This window comes from Schistocerca cancellata, chromosome 10, assembly GCF_023864275.1.
Source record: "Schistocerca cancellata isolate TAMUIC-IGC-003103 chromosome 10, iqSchCanc2.1, whole genome shotgun sequence".
In the NCBI taxonomy this organism is placed as follows: Eukaryota; Metazoa; Arthropoda; class Insecta; order Orthoptera; family Acrididae; genus Schistocerca; species Schistocerca cancellata.
In genome coordinates, this window is record NC_064635.1 from 157,047,386 (window position 1) to 157,062,442 (window position 15,057).

A 15,057-nucleotide genomic window follows, 5' to 3' on the forward strand; every position below is an offset into this window, starting at 1 on the left:
GAGTAGCAAAGGATGGAAAACAGCGCAGCTTTGTTGCGCTTGGGGGCGTAGCTCAGTTGGTAGAGCGTTCGCTTTGCATGTGAAAGGTCCCGGGTTCAAGCCCCGGCGCCTCCATGTTTTGTGGACAGTGCATGGTAAGTGTTGGTCGCGGCGAGCCTAAAGACACGCAAGATGTTGCAAAGCCAGCGTCACAGACTCATATAATGTATACTGACGTAAGGAGAGCAAGACGTGAATGTGAGGACCGGCTGTTGTCGAGGTGTCATCGAGTGCAAATCTGTCTTAGGTATAACGGCCTAACCTCAATGCAGTCTAGAGTGTGGACAAGACGTTCGTCTTACTCAGAGCGGTGGCCGAACGCTATTTTCGACGTTGTGCGTGCCACTTTAATTTTGGCCAACTACGATTCGATACAGAATGCAGGAAACCTGAAAGACACCCTCACGGACACATTGAGAGTAGTGTTTGTCTGCGGAATAATGGGAGTGCAAGGGTCTGTGATATTGATATGGTTGTATGTAGCACTATCCGTCATCAGGGGGCGTAGCTCAGATGGTAGAGCGCTCGCTTAGCATGCGAGAGGTACTGGGATCGATACCCAGCGTCTCCAGAATTTTTAACACACCAACATGCGCACACTGCCATGCAAGTGAAATAATTCACAGCCAGCGAATGTGTCTAGGCAGATACGAGCGAACGATTAGCAGCCACAATTGGCAAGCGTGCTGTTACACGCAGGAAGCACCCTCCTCCCAGCCCTATACTTAATTTAGAACCAGTACAAGTCTTCCCTTAACATTCTCAAACCTATGTCGGAAAGATCTGCCTTGCGCCGAGTTCACAAAAATCCCACTGCACATTCCCATTCCTCACGTGCAGCCGGCTGCTACTGGTGTTGCTAGTTGTGACTGCTGATGACAGATGCCGTAGCAATCAATTCATGGAGTGAGTTGTATGTTTTGCGACACTCTGTCTCTGACAAGCAAGCGGAGGTGACATAGGCGCGAACACGGGAAGTTTGCAGCCCCTCGCTGCCTGCAGAGACCGAGCAGCCACACTAGTTGGGCGGCCTAAGCCGTAGGCGAAATGTGCTCACTCGCTTGGGTGCGACGTCAAGCTCTAAATAAGGCTGTCACTAGCGTGAGCGTCGTGTAAAGTCGGAAAAGTCGTCTGCATCGGTGAGTGCAATGTTTGGGGAGCGTTTCGTAGTTTGCGCAGTGCAATGGAGACGCGGAAACTTGTTGTGGCCCAGTCTTTTGCAGTTGGACGACAAGAGTGGTACACAGTAGTAAAGTGCGAGGCAGTGAGTTGGCATCAACAGTCGAGTGCACAATGGGGCTTCAGATGTGCTTGTTACCTCAGGCGCTGTGTGATTGTCGACAAGGAGTGAAAACGGAGCAATTTGTGACTGTCCTTTCAATTTAAGACGTTAAATACAGACGGAATTTGTAGTCGTAATACCAGAGCATCGAAACTACTTGGAACTCTTGCGCATATGAACGTGATCGCGCCTTTGTACACTGGTCCCTTCGCCCCTATAAACCAACCAACCATCATGTCCGCGCACATCAGAGTAGCAAAGGATGGAAAACAGCGCAGCTTTGTTGCGCTTGGGGGCGTAGCTCAGTTGGTAGAGCGTTCGCTTTGCATGTGAAAGGTCCCGGGTTCAAGCCCCGGCGCCTCCATGTTTTGTGGACAGTGCATGGTAAGTGTTGGTCGCGGCGAGCCTAAAGACACGCAAGATGTTGCAAAGCCAGCGTCACAGACTCATATGATGTATACTGACGTAAGGAGAGCAAGACGTGAATGTGAGGACCGGCTGTTGTCGAGGTGTCATCGAGTGCAAATCTGTCTTAGGTATAACGGCCTAACCTCAATGCAGTCTAGAGTGTGGACAAGACGTTCGTCTTACTCAGAGCGGTGGCCGAACGCTATTTTCGACGTTGTGCGTGCCACTTTAATTTTGGCCAACTACGATTCGATACAGAATGCAGGAAACCTGAAAGACACCCTCACGGACACATTGAGAGTAGTGTTTGTCTGCGGAATAATGGGAGTGCAAGGGTCTGTGATATTGATATGGTTGTATGTAGCACTATCCGTCATCAGGGGGCGTAGCTCAGATGGTAGAGCGCTCGCTTAGCATGCGAGAGGTACTGGGATCGATACCCAGCGTCTCCAGAATTTTTAACACACCAACATGCGCACACTGCCATGCAAGTGAAATAATTCACAGCCAGCGAATGTGTCTAGGCAGATACGAGCGAACGATTAGCAGCCACAATTGGCAAGCGTGCTGTTACGCGCAGGAAGCACCCTCCTCCCAGCCCTATACTTAATTTAGAACCAGTACAAGTCTTCCCTTAACATTCTCAAACCTATGTCGGAAAGATCTGCCTTGCGCCGAGTTCACAAAAATCCCACTGCACATTCCCATTCTTCACGTGCAGCCGGCTGCTACTGGTGTTGCTAGTTGTGACTGCTGATGACAGATGCCGTAGCAATCAATTCATGGAGTGAGTTGTATGTTTTGCGACACTCTGTCTCTGACAAGCAAGCGGAGGTGACATAGGCGCGAACACGGGAAGTTTGCAGCCCCTCGCTGCCTGCAGAGACCGAGCAGCCACACTAGTTGGGCGGCCTAAGCCGTAGGCGAAATGTGCTCACTCGCTTGGGTGCGACGTCAAGCTCTAAATAAGGCTGTCACTAGCGTGAGCGTCGTGTAAAGTCGGAAAAGTCGTCTGCATGGGTGAGTGCAATGTTTGGGGAGCGTTTCGTAGTTTGCGCAGTGCAATGGAGACGCGGAAACTTGTTGTGGCCCAGTCTTTTGCAGTTGGACGACAAGAGTGGTACACAGTAGTAAAGTGCGAGGCAGTGAGTTGGCATCAACAGTCGAGTGCACAATGGGGCTTCAGATGTGCTTGTTACCTCAGGCGCTGTGTGATTGTCGACAAGGAGTGAAAACGGAGCAATTTGTGACTGTCCTTTCAATTTAAGACGTTAAATACAGACGGAATTTGTAGTCGTAATACCAGAGCATCGAAACTACTTGGAACTCTTGTGCATATGAACGTGATCGCGCCTTTGTACACTGGTCCCTTCGCCCCTATAAACCAACCAACCATCATGTCCGCGCACATCAGAGTAGCAAAGGATGGAAAACAGCGCAGCTTTGTTGCGCTTGGGGGCGTAGCTCAGTTGGTAGAGCGTTCGCTTTTCATGTGAAAGGTCCCGGGTTCAAGCCCCGGCGCCTCCATGTTTTGTGGACAGTGCATGGTAAGTGTTGGTCGCGGCGAGCCTAAAGACACGCAAGATGTTGCAAAGCCAGCGTCACAGACTCATATGATGTATACTGACGTAAGGAGAGCAAGACGTGAATGTGAGGACCGGCTGTTGTCGAGGTGTCATCGAGTGCAAATCTGTCTTAGGTATAACGGCCTAACCTCAATGCAGTCTAGAGTGTGGACAAGACGTTCGTCTTACTCAGAGCGGTGGCCGAACGCTATTTTCGACGTTGTGCGTGCCACTTTAATTTTGGCCAACTACGATTCGATACAGAATGCAGGAAACCTGAAAGACACCCTCACGGACACATTGAGAGTAGTGTTTGTCTGCGGAATAATGGGAGTGCAAGGGTCTGTGATATTGATATGGTTGTATGTAGCACTATCCGTCATCAGGGGGCGTAGCTCAGATGGTAGAGCGCTCGCTTAGCATGCGAGAGGTACTGGGATCGATACCCAGCGTCTCCAGAATTTTTAACACACCAACATGCGCACACTGCCATGCAAGTGAAATAATTCACAGCCAGCGAATGTGTCTAGGCAGATACGAGCGAACGATTAGCAGCCACAATTGGCAAGCGTGCTGTTACGCGCCGGAAGCACCCTCCTCCCAGCCCTATACTTAATTTAGAACCAGTACAAGTCTTCCCTTAACATTCTCAAACCTATGTCGGAAAGATCTGCCTTGCGCCGAGTTCACAAAAATCCCACTGCACATTCCCATTCCTCACGTGCAGCCGGCTGCTACTGGTGTTGCTAGTTGTGACTGCTGATGACAGATGCCGTAGCAATCAATTCATGGAGTGAGTTGTATGTTTTGCGACACTCTGTCTCTGACAAGCAAGCGGAGGTGACATAGGCGCGAACACGGGAAGTTTGCAGCCCCTCGCTGCCTGCAGAGACCGAGCAGCCACACTAGTTGGGCGGCCTAAGCCGTAGGCGAAATGTGCTCACTCGCTTGGGTGCGACGTCAAGCTCTAAATAAGGCTGTCACTAGCGTGAGCGTCGAGTAAAGTCGGAAAAGTCGTCTGCATGGGTGAGGGCAATGTTTGGGGAGCGTTTCGTAGTTTGCGCAGTGCAATGGAGACGCGGAAACTTGTTGTGGCCCAGTCTTTTGCAGTTGGACGACAAGAGTGGTACACAGTAGTAAAGTGCGAGGCAGTGAGTTGGCATCAACAGTCGAGTGCACAATGGGGCTTCAGATGTGCTTGTTACCTCAGGCGCTGTGTGATTGTCGTCAAGGAGTGAAAACGGAGCAATTTGTGACTGTCCTTTCAATTTAAGACGTTAAATACAGACGGAATTTGTAGTCGTAATACCAGAGCATCGAAACTACTTGGAACTCTTGTGCATATGAACGTGATCGCGCCTTTGTACACTGGTCCCTTCGCCCCTATAAACCAACCAACCATCATGTCCGCGCACATCAGAGTAGCAAAGGATGGAAAACAGCGCAGCTTTGTTGCGCTTGGGGGCGTAGCTCAGTTGGTAGAGCGTTCGCTTTGCATGTGAAAGGTCCCGGGTTCAAGCCCCGGCGCCTCCATGTTTTGTGGACAGTGCATGGTAAGTGTTGGTCGCGGCGAGCCTAAAGACACGCAAGATGTTGCAAAGCCAGCGTCACAGACTCATATAATGTATACTGACGTAAGGAGAGCAAGACGTGAATGTGAGGACCGGCTGTTGTCGAGGTGTCATCGAGTGCAAATCTGTCTTAGGTATAACGGCCTAACCTCAATGCAGTCTAGAGTGTGGACAAGACGTTCGTCTTACTCAGAGCGGTGGCCGAACGCTATTTTCGACGTTGTGCGTGCCACTTTAATTTTGGCCAACTACGATTCGATACAGAATGCAGGAAACCTGAAAGACACCCTCACGGACACATTGAGAGTAGTGTTTGTCTGCGGAATAATGGGAGTGCAAGGGTCTGTGATATTGATATGGTTGTATGTAGCACTATCCGTCATCAGGGGGCGTAGCTCAGATGGTAGAGCGCTCGCTTAGCATGCGAGAGGTACTGGGATCGATACCCAGCGTCTCCAGAATTTTTAACACACCAACATGCGCACACTGCCATGCAAGTGAAATAATTCACAGCCAGCGAATGTGTCTAGGCAGATACGAGCGAACGATTAGCAGCCACAATTGGCAAGCGTGCTGTTACGCGCAGGAAGCACCCTCCTCCCAGCCCTATACTTAATTTAGAACCAGTACAAGTCTTCCCTTAACATTCTCAAACCTATGTCGGAAAGATCTGCCTTGCGCCGAGTTCACAAAAATCCCACTGCACATTCCCATTCCTCACGTGCAGCCGGCTGCTACTGGTGTTGCTAGTTGTGACTGCTGATGACAGATGCCGTAGCAATCAATTCATGGAGTGAGTTGTATGTTTTGCGACACTCTGTCTCTGACAAGCAAGCGGAGGTGACATAGGCGCGAACACGGGAAGTTTGCAGCCCCTCGCTGCCTGCAGAGACCGAGCAGCCACACTAGTTGGGCGGCCTAAGCCGTAGGCGAAATGTGCTCACTCGCTTGGGTGCGACGTCAAGCTCTAAATAAGGCTGTCACTAGCGTGAGCGTCGAGTAAAGTCGGAAAAGTCGTCTGCATGGGTGAGTGCAATGTTTGGGGAGCGTTTCGTAGTTTGCGCAGTGCAATGGAGACGCGGAAACTTGTTGTGGCCCAGTCTTTTGCAGTTGGACGACAAGAGTGGTACACAGTAGTAAAGTGCGAGGCAGTGAGTTGGCATCAACAGTCGAGTGCACAATGGGGCTTCAGATGTGCTTGTTACCTCAGGCGCTGTGTGATTGTCGTCAAGGAGTGAAAACGGAGCAATTTGTGACTGTCCTTTCAATTTAAGACGTTAAATACAGACGGAATTTGTAGTCGTAATACCAGAGCATCGAAACTACTTGGAACTCTTGTGCATATGAACGTGATCGCGCCTTTGTACACTGGTCCCTTCGCCCCTATAAACCAACCAACCATCATGTCCGCGCACATCAGAGTAGCAAAGGATGGAAAACAGCGCAGCTTTGTTGCGCTTGGGGGCGTAGCTCAGTTGGTAGAGCGTTCGCTTTGCATGTGAAAGGTCCCGGGTTCAAGCCCCGGCGCCTCCATGTTTTGTGGACAGTGCATGGTAAGTGTTGGTCGCGGCGAGCCTAAAGACACGCAAGATGTTGCAAAGCCAGCGTCACAGACTCATATAATGTATACTGACGTAAGGAGAGCAAGACGTGAATGTGAGGACCGGCTGTTGTCGAGGTGTCATCGAGTGCAAATCTGTCTTAGGTATAACGGCCTAACCTCAATGCAGTCTAGAGTGTGGACAAGACGTTCGTCTTACTCAGAGCGGTGGCCGAACGCTATTTTCGACGTTGTGCGTGCCACTTTAATTTTGGCCAACTACGATTCGATACAGAATGCAGGAAACCTGAAAGACACCCTCACGGACACATTGAGAGTAGTGTTTGTCTGCGGAATAATGGGAGTGCAAGGGTCTGTGATATTGATATGGTTGTATGTAGCACTATCCGTCATCAGGGGGCGTAGCTCAGATGGTAGAGCGCTCGCTTAGCATGCGAGAGGTACTGGGATCGATACCCAGCGTCTCCAGAATTTTTAACACACCAACATGCGCACACTGCCATGCAAGTGAAATAATTCACAGCCAGCGAATGTGTCTAGGCAGATACGAGCGAACGATTAGCAGCCACAATTGGCAAGCGTGCTGTTACGCGCAGGAAGCACCCTCCTCCCAGCCCTATACTTAATTTAGAACCAGTACAAGTCTTCCCTTAACATTCTCAAACCTATGTCGGAAAGATCTGCCTTGCGCCGAGTTCACAAAAATCCCACTGCACATTCCCATTCCTCACGTGCAGCCGGCTGCTACTGGTGTTGCTAGTTGTGACTGCTGATGACAGATGCCGTAGCAATCAATTCATGGAGTGAGTTGTATGTTTTGCGACACTCTGTCTCTGACAAGCAAGCGGAGGTGACATAGGCGCGAACACGGGAAGTTTGCAGCCCCTCGCTGCCTGCAGAGACCGAGCAGCCACACTAGTTGGGCGGCCTAAGCCGTAGGCGAAATGTGCTCACTCGCTTGGGTGCGACGTCAAGCTCTAAATAAGGCTGTCACTAGCGTGAGCGTCGTGTAAAGTCGGAAAAGTCGTCTGCATCGGTGAGTGCAATGTTTGGGGAGCGTTTCGTAGTTTGCGCAGTGCAATGGAGACGCGGAAACTTGTTGTGGCCCAGTCTTTTGCAGTTGGACGACAAGAGTGGTACACAGTAGTAAAGTGCGAGGCAGTGAGTTGGCATCAACAGTCGAGTGCACAATGGGGCTTCAGATGTGCTTGTTACCTCAGGCGCTGTGTGATTGTCGACAAGGAGTGAAAACGGAGCAATTTGTGACTGTCCTTTCAATTTAAGACGTTAAATACAGACGGAATTTGTAGTCGTAATACCAGAGCATCGAAACTACTTGGAACTCTTGTGCATATGAACGTGATCGCGCCTTTGTACACTGGTCCCTTCGCCCCTATAAACCAACCAACCATCATGTCCGCGCACATCAGAGTAGCAAAGGATGGAAAACAGCGCAGCTTTGTTGCGCTTGGGGGCGTAGCTCAGTTGGTAGAGCGTTCGCTTTGCATGTGAAAGGTCCCGGGTTCAAGCCCCGGCGCCTCCATGTTTTGTGGACAGTGCATGGTAAGTGTTGGTCGCGGCGAGCCTAAAGACACGCAAGATGTTGCAAAGCCAGCGTCACAGACTCATATGATGTATACTGACGTAAGGAGAGCAAGACGTGAATGTGAGGACCGGCTGTTGTCGAGGTGTCATCGAGTGCAAATCTGTCTTAGGTATAACGGCCTAACCTCAATGCAGTCTAGAGTGTGGACAAGACGTTCGTCTTACTCAGAGCGGTGGCCGAACGCTATTTTCGACGTTGTGCGTGCCACTTTAATTTTGGCCAACTACGATTCGATACAGAATGCAGGAAACCTGAAAGACACCCTCACGGACACATTGAGAGTAGTGTTTGTCTGCGGAATAATGGGAGTGCAAGGGTCTGTGATATTGATATGGTTGTATGTAGCACTATCCGTCATCAGGGGGCGTAGCTCAGATGGTAGAGCGCTCGCTTAGCATGCGAGAGGTACTGGGATCGATACCCAGCGTCTCCAGAATTTTTAACACACCAACATGCGCACACTGCCATGCAAGTGAAATAATTCACAGCCAGCGAATGTGTCTAGGCAGATACGAGCGAACGATTAGCAGCCACAATTGGCAAGCGTGCTGTTACGCGCAGGAAGCACCCTCCTCCCAGCCCTATACTTAATTTAGAACCAGTACAAGTCTTCCCTTAACATTCTCAAACCTATGTCGGAAAGATCTGCCTTGCGCCGAGTTCACAAAAATCCCACTGCACATTCCCATTCTTCACGTGCAGCCGGCTGCTACTGGTGTTGCTAGTTGTGACTGCTGATGACAGATGCCGTAGCAATCAATTCATGGAGTGAGTTGTATGTTTTGCGACACTCTGTCTCTGACAAGCAAGCGGAGGTGACATAGGCGCGAACACGGGAAGTTTGCAGCCCCTCGCTGCCTGCAGAGACCGAGCAGCCACACTAGTTGGGCGGCCTAAGCCGTAGGCGAAATGTGCTCACTCGCTTGGGTGCGACGTCAAGCTCTAAATAAGGCTGTCACTAGCGTGAGCGTCGAGTAAAGTCGGAAAAGTCGTCTGCATGGGTGAGTGCAATGTTTGGGGAGCGTTTCGTAGTTTGCGCAGTGCAATGGAGACGCGGAAACTTGTTGTGGCCCAGTCTTTTGCAGTTGGACGACAAGAGTGGTACACAGTAGTAAAGTGCGAGGCAGTGAGTTGGCATCAACAGTCGAGTGCACAATGGGGCTTCAGATGTGCTTGTTACCTCAGGCGCTGTGTGATTGTCGACAAGGAGTGAAAACGGAGCAATTTGTGACTTTCCTTTCAATTTAAGACGTTAAATACAGACGGAATTTGTAGTCGTAATACCAGAGCATCGAAACTACTTGGAACTCTTGTGCATATGAACGTGATCGCGCCTTTGTACACTGGTCCCTTCGCCCCTATAAACCAACCAACCATCATGTCCGCGCACATCAGAGTACCAAAGGATGGAAAACAGCGCAGCTTTGTTGCGCTTGGGGGCGTAGCTCAGTTGGTAGAGCGTTCGCTTTGCATGTGAAAGGTCCCGGGTTCAAGCCCCGGCGCCTCCATGTTTTGTGGACAGTGCATGGTAAGTGTTGGTCGCGGCGAGCCTAAAGACACGCAAGATGTTGCAAAGCCAGCGTCACAGACTCATATGATGTATACTGACGTAAGGAGAGCAAGACGTGAATGTGAGGACCGGCTGTTGTCGAGGTGTCATCGAGTGCAAATCTGTCTTAGGTATAACGGCCTAACCTCAATGCAGTCTAGAGTGTGGACAAGACGTTCGTCTTACTCAGAGCGGTGGCCGAACGCTATTTTCGACGTTGTGCGTGCCACTTTAATTTTGGCCAACTACGATTCGATACAGAATGCAGGAAACCTGAAAGACACCCTCACGGACACATTGAGAGTAGTGTTTGTCTGCGGAATAATGGGAGTGCAAGGGTCTGTGATATTGATATGGTTGTATGTAGCACTATCCGTCATCAGGGGACGTAGCTCAGATGGTAGAGCGCTCGCTTAGCATGCGAGAGGTACTGGGATCGATACCCAGCGTCTCCAGAATTTTTAACACACCAACATGCGCACACTGCCATGCAAGTGAAATAATTCACAGCCAGCGAATGTGTCTAGGCAGATACGAGCGAACGATTAGCAGCCACAATTGGCAAGCGTGCTGTTACGCGCAGGAAGCACCCTCCTCCCAGCCCTATACTTAATTTAGAACCAGTACAAGTCTTCCCTTAACATTCTCAAACCTATGTCGGAAAGATCTGCCTTGCGCCGAGTTCACAAAAATCCCACTGCACATTCCCATTCCTCACGTGCAGCCGGCTGCTACTGGTGTTGCTAGTTGTGACTGCTGATGACAGATGCCGTAGCAATCAATTCATGGAGTGAGTTGTATGTTTTGCGACACTCTGTCTCTGACAAGCAAGCGGAGGTGACATAGGCGCGAACACGGGAAGTTTGCAGCCCCTCGCTGCCTGCAGAGACCGAGCAGCCACACTAGTTGGGCGGCCTAAGCCGTAGGCGAAATGTGCTCACTCGCTTGGGTGCGACGTCAAGCTCTAAATAAGGCTGTCACTAGCGTGAGCGTCGTGTAAAGTCGGAAAAGTCGTCTGCATGGGTGAGTGCAATGTTTGGGGAGCGTTTCGTAGTTTGCGCAGTGCAATGGAGACGCGGAAACTTGTTGTGGCCCAGTCTTTTGCAGTTGGACGACAAGAGTGGTACACAGTAGTAAAGTGCGAGGCAGTGAGTTGGCATCAACAGTCGAGTGCACAATGGGGCTTCAGATGTGCTTGTTACCTCAGGCGCTGTGTGATTGTCGTCAAGGAGTGAAAACGGAGCAATTTGTGACTGTCCTTTCAATTTAAGACGTTAAATACAGACGGAATTTGTAGTCGTAATACCAGAGCATCGAAACTACTTGGAACTCTTGTGCATATGAACGTGATCGCGCCTTTGTACACTGGTCCCTTCGCCCCTATAAACCAACCAACCATCATGTCCGCGCACATCAGAGTAGCAAAGGATGGAAAACAGCGCAGCTTTGTTGCGCTTGGGGGCGTAGCTCAGTTGGTAGAGCGTTCGCTTTGCATGTGAAAGGTCCCGGGTTCAAGCCCCGGCGCCTCCATGTTTTGTGGACAGTGCATGGTAAGTGTTGGTCGCGGCGAGCCTAAAGACACGCAAGATGTTGCAAAGCCAGCGTCACAGACTCATATAATGTATACTGACGTAAGGAGAGCAAGACGTGAATGTGAGGACCGGCTGTTGTCGAGGTGTCATCGAGTGCAAATCTGTCTTAGGTATAACGGCCTAACCTCAATGCAGTCTAGAGTGTGGACAAGACGTTCGTCTTACTCAGAGCGGTGGCCGAACGCTATTTTCGACGTTGTGCGTGCCACTTTAATTTTGGCCAACTACGATTCGATACAGAATGCAGGAAACCTGAAAGACACCCTCACGGACACATTGAGAGTAGTGTTTGTCTGCGGAATAATGGGAGTGCAAGGGTCTGTGATATTGATATGGTTGTATGTAGCACTATCCGTCATCAGGGGGCGTAGCTCAGATGGTAGAGCGCTCGCTTAGCATGCGAGAGGTACTGGGATCGATACCCAGCGTCTCCAGAATTTTTAACACACCAACATGCGCACACTGCCATGCAAGTGAAATAATTCACAGCCAGCGAATGTGTCTAGGCAGATACGAGCGAACGATTAGCAGCCACAATTGGCAAGCGTGCTGTTACGCGCAGGAAGCACCCTCCTCCCAGCCCTATACTTAATTTAGAACCAGTACAAGTCTTCCCTTAACATTCTCAAACCTATGTCGGAAAGATCTGCCTTGCGCCGAGTTCACAAAAATCCCACTGCACATTCCCATTCTTCACGTGCAGCCGGCTGCTACTGGTGTTGCTAGTTGTGACTGCTGATGACAGATGCCGTAGCAATCAATTCATGGAGTGAGTTGTATGTTTTGCGACACTCTGTCTCTGACAAGCAAGCGGAGGTGACATAGGCGCGAACACGGGAAGTTTGCAGCCCCTCGCTGCCTGCAGAGACCGAGCAGCCACACTAGTTGGGCGGCCTAAGCCGTAGGCGAAATGTGCTCACTCGCTTGGGTGCGACGTCAAGCTCTAAATAAGGCTGTCACTAGCGTGAGCGTCGTGTAAAGTCGGAAAAGTCGTCTGCATGGGTGAGTGCAATGTTTGGGGAGCGTTTCGTAGTTTGCGCAGTGCAATGGAGACGCGGAAACTTGTTGTGGCCCAGTCTTTTGCAGTTGGACGACAAGAGTGGTACACAGTAGTAAAGTGCGAGGCAGTGAGTTGGCATCAACAGTCGAGTGCACAATGGGGCTTCAGATGTGCTTGTTACCTCAGGCGCTGTGTGATTGTCGACAAGGAGTGAAAACGGAGCAATTTGTGACTTTCCTTTCAATTTAAGACGTTAAATACAGACGGAATTTGTAGTCGTAATACCAGAGCATCGAAACTACTTGGAACTCTTGTGCATATGAACGTGATCGCGCCTTTGTACACTGGTCCCTTCGCCCCTATAAACCAACCAACCATCATGTCCGCGCACATCAGAGTAGCAAAGGATGGAAAACAGCGCAGCTTTGTTGCGCTTGGGGGCGTAGCTCAGTTGGTAGAGCGTTCGCTTTGCATGTGAAAGGTCCCGGGTTCAAGCCCCGGCGCCTCCATGTTTTGTGGACAGTGCATGGTAAGTGTTGGTCGCGGCGAGCCTAAAGACACGCAAGATGTTGCAAAGCCAGCGTCACAGACTCATATGATGTATACTGACGTAAGGAGAGCAAGACGTGAATGTGAGGACCGGCTGTTGTCGAGGTGTCATCGAGTGCAAATCTGTCTTAGGTATAACGGCCTAACCTCAATGCAGTCTAGAGTGTGGACAAGACGTTCGTCTTACTCAGAGCGGTGGCCGAACGCTATTTTCGACGTTGTGCGTGCCACTTTAATTTTGGCCAACTACGATTCGATACAGAATGCAGGAAACCTGAAAGACACCCTCACGGACACATTGAGAGTAGTGTTTGTCTGCGGAATAATGGGAGTGCAAGGGTCTGTGATATTGATATGGTTGTATGTAGCACTATCCGTCATCAGGGGACGTAGCTCAGATGGTAGAGCGCTCGCTTAGCATGCGAGAGGTACTGGGATCGATACCCAGCGTCTCCAGAATTTTTAACACACCAACATGCGCACACTGCCATGCAAGTGAAATAATTCACAGCCAGCGAATGTGTCTAGGCAGATACGAGCGAACGATTAGCAGCCACAATTGGCAAGCGTGCTGTTACGCGCAGGAAGCACCCTCCTCCCAGCCCTATACTTAATTTAGAACCAGTACAAGTCTTCCCTTAACATTCTCAAACCTATGTCGGAAAGATCTGCCTTGCGCCGAGTTCACAAAAATCCCACTGCACATTCCCATTCCTCACGTGCAGCCGGCTGCTACTGGTGTTGCTAGTTGTGACTGCTGATGACAGATGCCGTAGCAATCAATTCATGGAGTGAGTTGTATGTTTTGCGACACTCTGTCTCTGACAAGCAAGCGGAGGTGACATAGGCGCGAACACGGGAAGTTTGCAGCCCCTCGCTGCCTGCAGAGACCGAGCAGCCACACTAGTTGGGCGGCCTAAGCCGTAGGCGAAATGTGCTCACTCGCTTGGGTGCGACGTCAAGCTCTAAATAAGGCTGTCACTAGCGTGAGCGTCGTGTAAAGTCGGAAAAGTCGTCTGCATGGGTGAGTGCAATGTTTGGGGAGCGTTTCGTAGTTTGCGCAGTGCAATGGAGACGCGGAAACTTGTTGTGGCCCAGTCTTTTGCAGTTGGACGACAAGAGTGGTACACAGTAGTAAAGTGCGAGGCAGTGAGTTGGCATCAACAGTCGAGTGCACAATGGGGCTTCAGATGTGCTTGTTACCTCAGGCGCTGTGTGATTGTCGACAAGGAGTGAAAACGGAGCAATTTGTGACTGTCCTTTCAATTTAAGACGTTAAATACAGACGGAATTTGTAGTCGTAATACCAGAGCATCGAAACTACTTGGAACTCTTGTGCATATGAACGTGATCGCGCCTTTGTACACTGGTCCCTTCGCCCCTATAAACCAACCAACCATCATGTCCGCGCACATCAGAGTAGCAAAGGATGGAAAACAGCGCAGCTTTGTTGCGCTTGGGGGCGTAGCTCAGTTGGTAGAGCGTTCGCTTTGCATGTGAAAGGTCCCGGGTTCAAGCCCCGGCGCCTCCATGTTTTGTGGACAGTGCATGGTAAGTGTTGGTCGCGGCGAGCCTAAAGACACGCAAGATGTTGCAAAGCCAGCGTCACAGACTCATATGATGTATACTGACGTAAGGAGAGCAAGACGTGAATGTGAGGACCGGCTGTTGTCGAGGTGTCATCGAGTGCAAATCTGTCTTAGGTATAACGGCCTAACCTCAATGCAGTCTAGAGTGTGGACAAGACGTTCGTCTTACTCAGAGCGGTGGCCGAACGCTATTTTCGACGTTGTGCGTGCCACTTTAATTTTGGCCAACTACGATTCGATACAGAATGCAGGAAACCTGAAAGACACCCTCACGGACACATTGAGAGTAGTGTTTGTCTGCGGAATAATGGGAGTGCAAGGGTCTGTGATATTGATATGGTTGTATGTAGCACTATCCGTCATCAGGGGGCGTAGCTCAGATGGTAGAGCGCTCGCTTAGCATGCGAGAGGTACTGGGATCGATACCCAGCGTCTCCAGAATTTTTAACACACCAACATGCGCACACTGCCATGCAAGTGAAATAATTCACAGCCAGCGAATGTGTCTAGGCAGATACGAGCGAACGATTAGCAGCCACAATTGGCAAGCGTGCTGTTACGCGCAGGAAGCACCCTCCTCCCAGCCCTATACTTAATTTAGAACCAGTACAAGTCTTCCCTTAACATTCTCAAACCTATGTCGGAAAGATCTGCCTTGCGCCGAGTTCACAAAAATCCCACTGCACATTCCCATTCCTCACGTGCAGCCGGCTGCTACTGGTGTTGCTAGTTGTGACTGCTGATGA

At 50.4% G+C, this 15,057-nt stretch overlaps 20 non-coding genes across 20 annotated transcripts; all 20 read left to right on the plus strand.

Annotated features, from left to right (window-relative positions):
* Positions 1 to 41: 41 nt before the first annotated feature.
* Positions 42 to 114, plus strand: Trnaa-ugc (transfer RNA alanine (anticodon UGC)). The gene has a single exon. It is a non-coding gene; the product is annotated as a tRNA-Ala (tRNA).
* Positions 115 to 537: 423 nt separating this feature from the next.
* Trnaa-agc (transfer RNA alanine (anticodon AGC)) lies at positions 538 to 610 on the plus strand. Its single transcript has one exon. It is a non-coding gene; the product is annotated as a tRNA-Ala (tRNA).
* Positions 611 to 1,612: 1,002 nt separating this feature from the next.
* Trnaa-ugc (transfer RNA alanine (anticodon UGC)) lies at positions 1,613 to 1,685 on the plus strand. The gene has a single exon. It is a non-coding gene; the product is annotated as a tRNA-Ala (tRNA).
* A 423-nt stretch (positions 1,686 to 2,108) lies between these two features.
* On the plus strand, positions 2,109 to 2,181 carry Trnaa-agc (transfer RNA alanine (anticodon AGC)). The gene has a single exon. It is a non-coding gene; the product is annotated as a tRNA-Ala (tRNA).
* Positions 2,182 to 3,183: 1,002 nt separating this feature from the next.
* On the plus strand, positions 3,184 to 3,256 carry Trnae-uuc (transfer RNA glutamic acid (anticodon UUC)). Its single transcript has one exon. It is a non-coding gene; the product is annotated as a tRNA-Glu (tRNA).
* Positions 3,257 to 3,679: 423 nt separating this feature from the next.
* Positions 3,680 to 3,752, plus strand: Trnaa-agc (transfer RNA alanine (anticodon AGC)). Its single transcript has one exon. It is a non-coding gene; the product is annotated as a tRNA-Ala (tRNA).
* A 1,002-nt stretch (positions 3,753 to 4,754) lies between these two features.
* Positions 4,755 to 4,827, plus strand: Trnaa-ugc (transfer RNA alanine (anticodon UGC)). Its single transcript has one exon. It is a non-coding gene; the product is annotated as a tRNA-Ala (tRNA).
* Positions 4,828 to 5,250: 423 nt separating this feature from the next.
* Trnaa-agc (transfer RNA alanine (anticodon AGC)) lies at positions 5,251 to 5,323 on the plus strand. Its single transcript has one exon. It is a non-coding gene; the product is annotated as a tRNA-Ala (tRNA).
* Positions 5,324 to 6,325: 1,002 nt separating this feature from the next.
* On the plus strand, positions 6,326 to 6,398 carry Trnaa-ugc (transfer RNA alanine (anticodon UGC)). Its single transcript has one exon. It is a non-coding gene; the product is annotated as a tRNA-Ala (tRNA).
* Positions 6,399 to 6,821: 423 nt separating this feature from the next.
* Positions 6,822 to 6,894, plus strand: Trnaa-agc (transfer RNA alanine (anticodon AGC)). The gene has a single exon. It is a non-coding gene; the product is annotated as a tRNA-Ala (tRNA).
* A 1,002-nt stretch (positions 6,895 to 7,896) lies between these two features.
* Trnaa-ugc (transfer RNA alanine (anticodon UGC)) lies at positions 7,897 to 7,969 on the plus strand. The gene has a single exon. It is a non-coding gene; the product is annotated as a tRNA-Ala (tRNA).
* A 423-nt stretch (positions 7,970 to 8,392) lies between these two features.
* Trnaa-agc (transfer RNA alanine (anticodon AGC)) lies at positions 8,393 to 8,465 on the plus strand. The gene has a single exon. It is a non-coding gene; the product is annotated as a tRNA-Ala (tRNA).
* Positions 8,466 to 9,467: 1,002 nt separating this feature from the next.
* On the plus strand, positions 9,468 to 9,540 carry Trnaa-ugc (transfer RNA alanine (anticodon UGC)). The gene has a single exon. It is a non-coding gene; the product is annotated as a tRNA-Ala (tRNA).
* A 423-nt stretch (positions 9,541 to 9,963) lies between these two features.
* Trnaa-agc (transfer RNA alanine (anticodon AGC)) lies at positions 9,964 to 10,036 on the plus strand. Its single transcript has one exon. It is a non-coding gene; the product is annotated as a tRNA-Ala (tRNA).
* Positions 10,037 to 11,038: 1,002 nt separating this feature from the next.
* Trnaa-ugc (transfer RNA alanine (anticodon UGC)) lies at positions 11,039 to 11,111 on the plus strand. Its single transcript has one exon. It is a non-coding gene; the product is annotated as a tRNA-Ala (tRNA).
* Positions 11,112 to 11,534: 423 nt separating this feature from the next.
* On the plus strand, positions 11,535 to 11,607 carry Trnaa-agc (transfer RNA alanine (anticodon AGC)). The gene has a single exon. It is a non-coding gene; the product is annotated as a tRNA-Ala (tRNA).
* Positions 11,608 to 12,609: 1,002 nt separating this feature from the next.
* Positions 12,610 to 12,682, plus strand: Trnaa-ugc (transfer RNA alanine (anticodon UGC)). The gene has a single exon. It is a non-coding gene; the product is annotated as a tRNA-Ala (tRNA).
* A 423-nt stretch (positions 12,683 to 13,105) lies between these two features.
* On the plus strand, positions 13,106 to 13,178 carry Trnaa-agc (transfer RNA alanine (anticodon AGC)). The gene has a single exon. It is a non-coding gene; the product is annotated as a tRNA-Ala (tRNA).
* A 1,002-nt stretch (positions 13,179 to 14,180) lies between these two features.
* On the plus strand, positions 14,181 to 14,253 carry Trnaa-ugc (transfer RNA alanine (anticodon UGC)). Its single transcript has one exon. It is a non-coding gene; the product is annotated as a tRNA-Ala (tRNA).
* Positions 14,254 to 14,676: 423 nt separating this feature from the next.
* On the plus strand, positions 14,677 to 14,749 carry Trnaa-agc (transfer RNA alanine (anticodon AGC)). Its single transcript has one exon. It is a non-coding gene; the product is annotated as a tRNA-Ala (tRNA).
* The last annotated feature ends 308 nt before the right edge of the window (positions 14,750 to 15,057 follow it).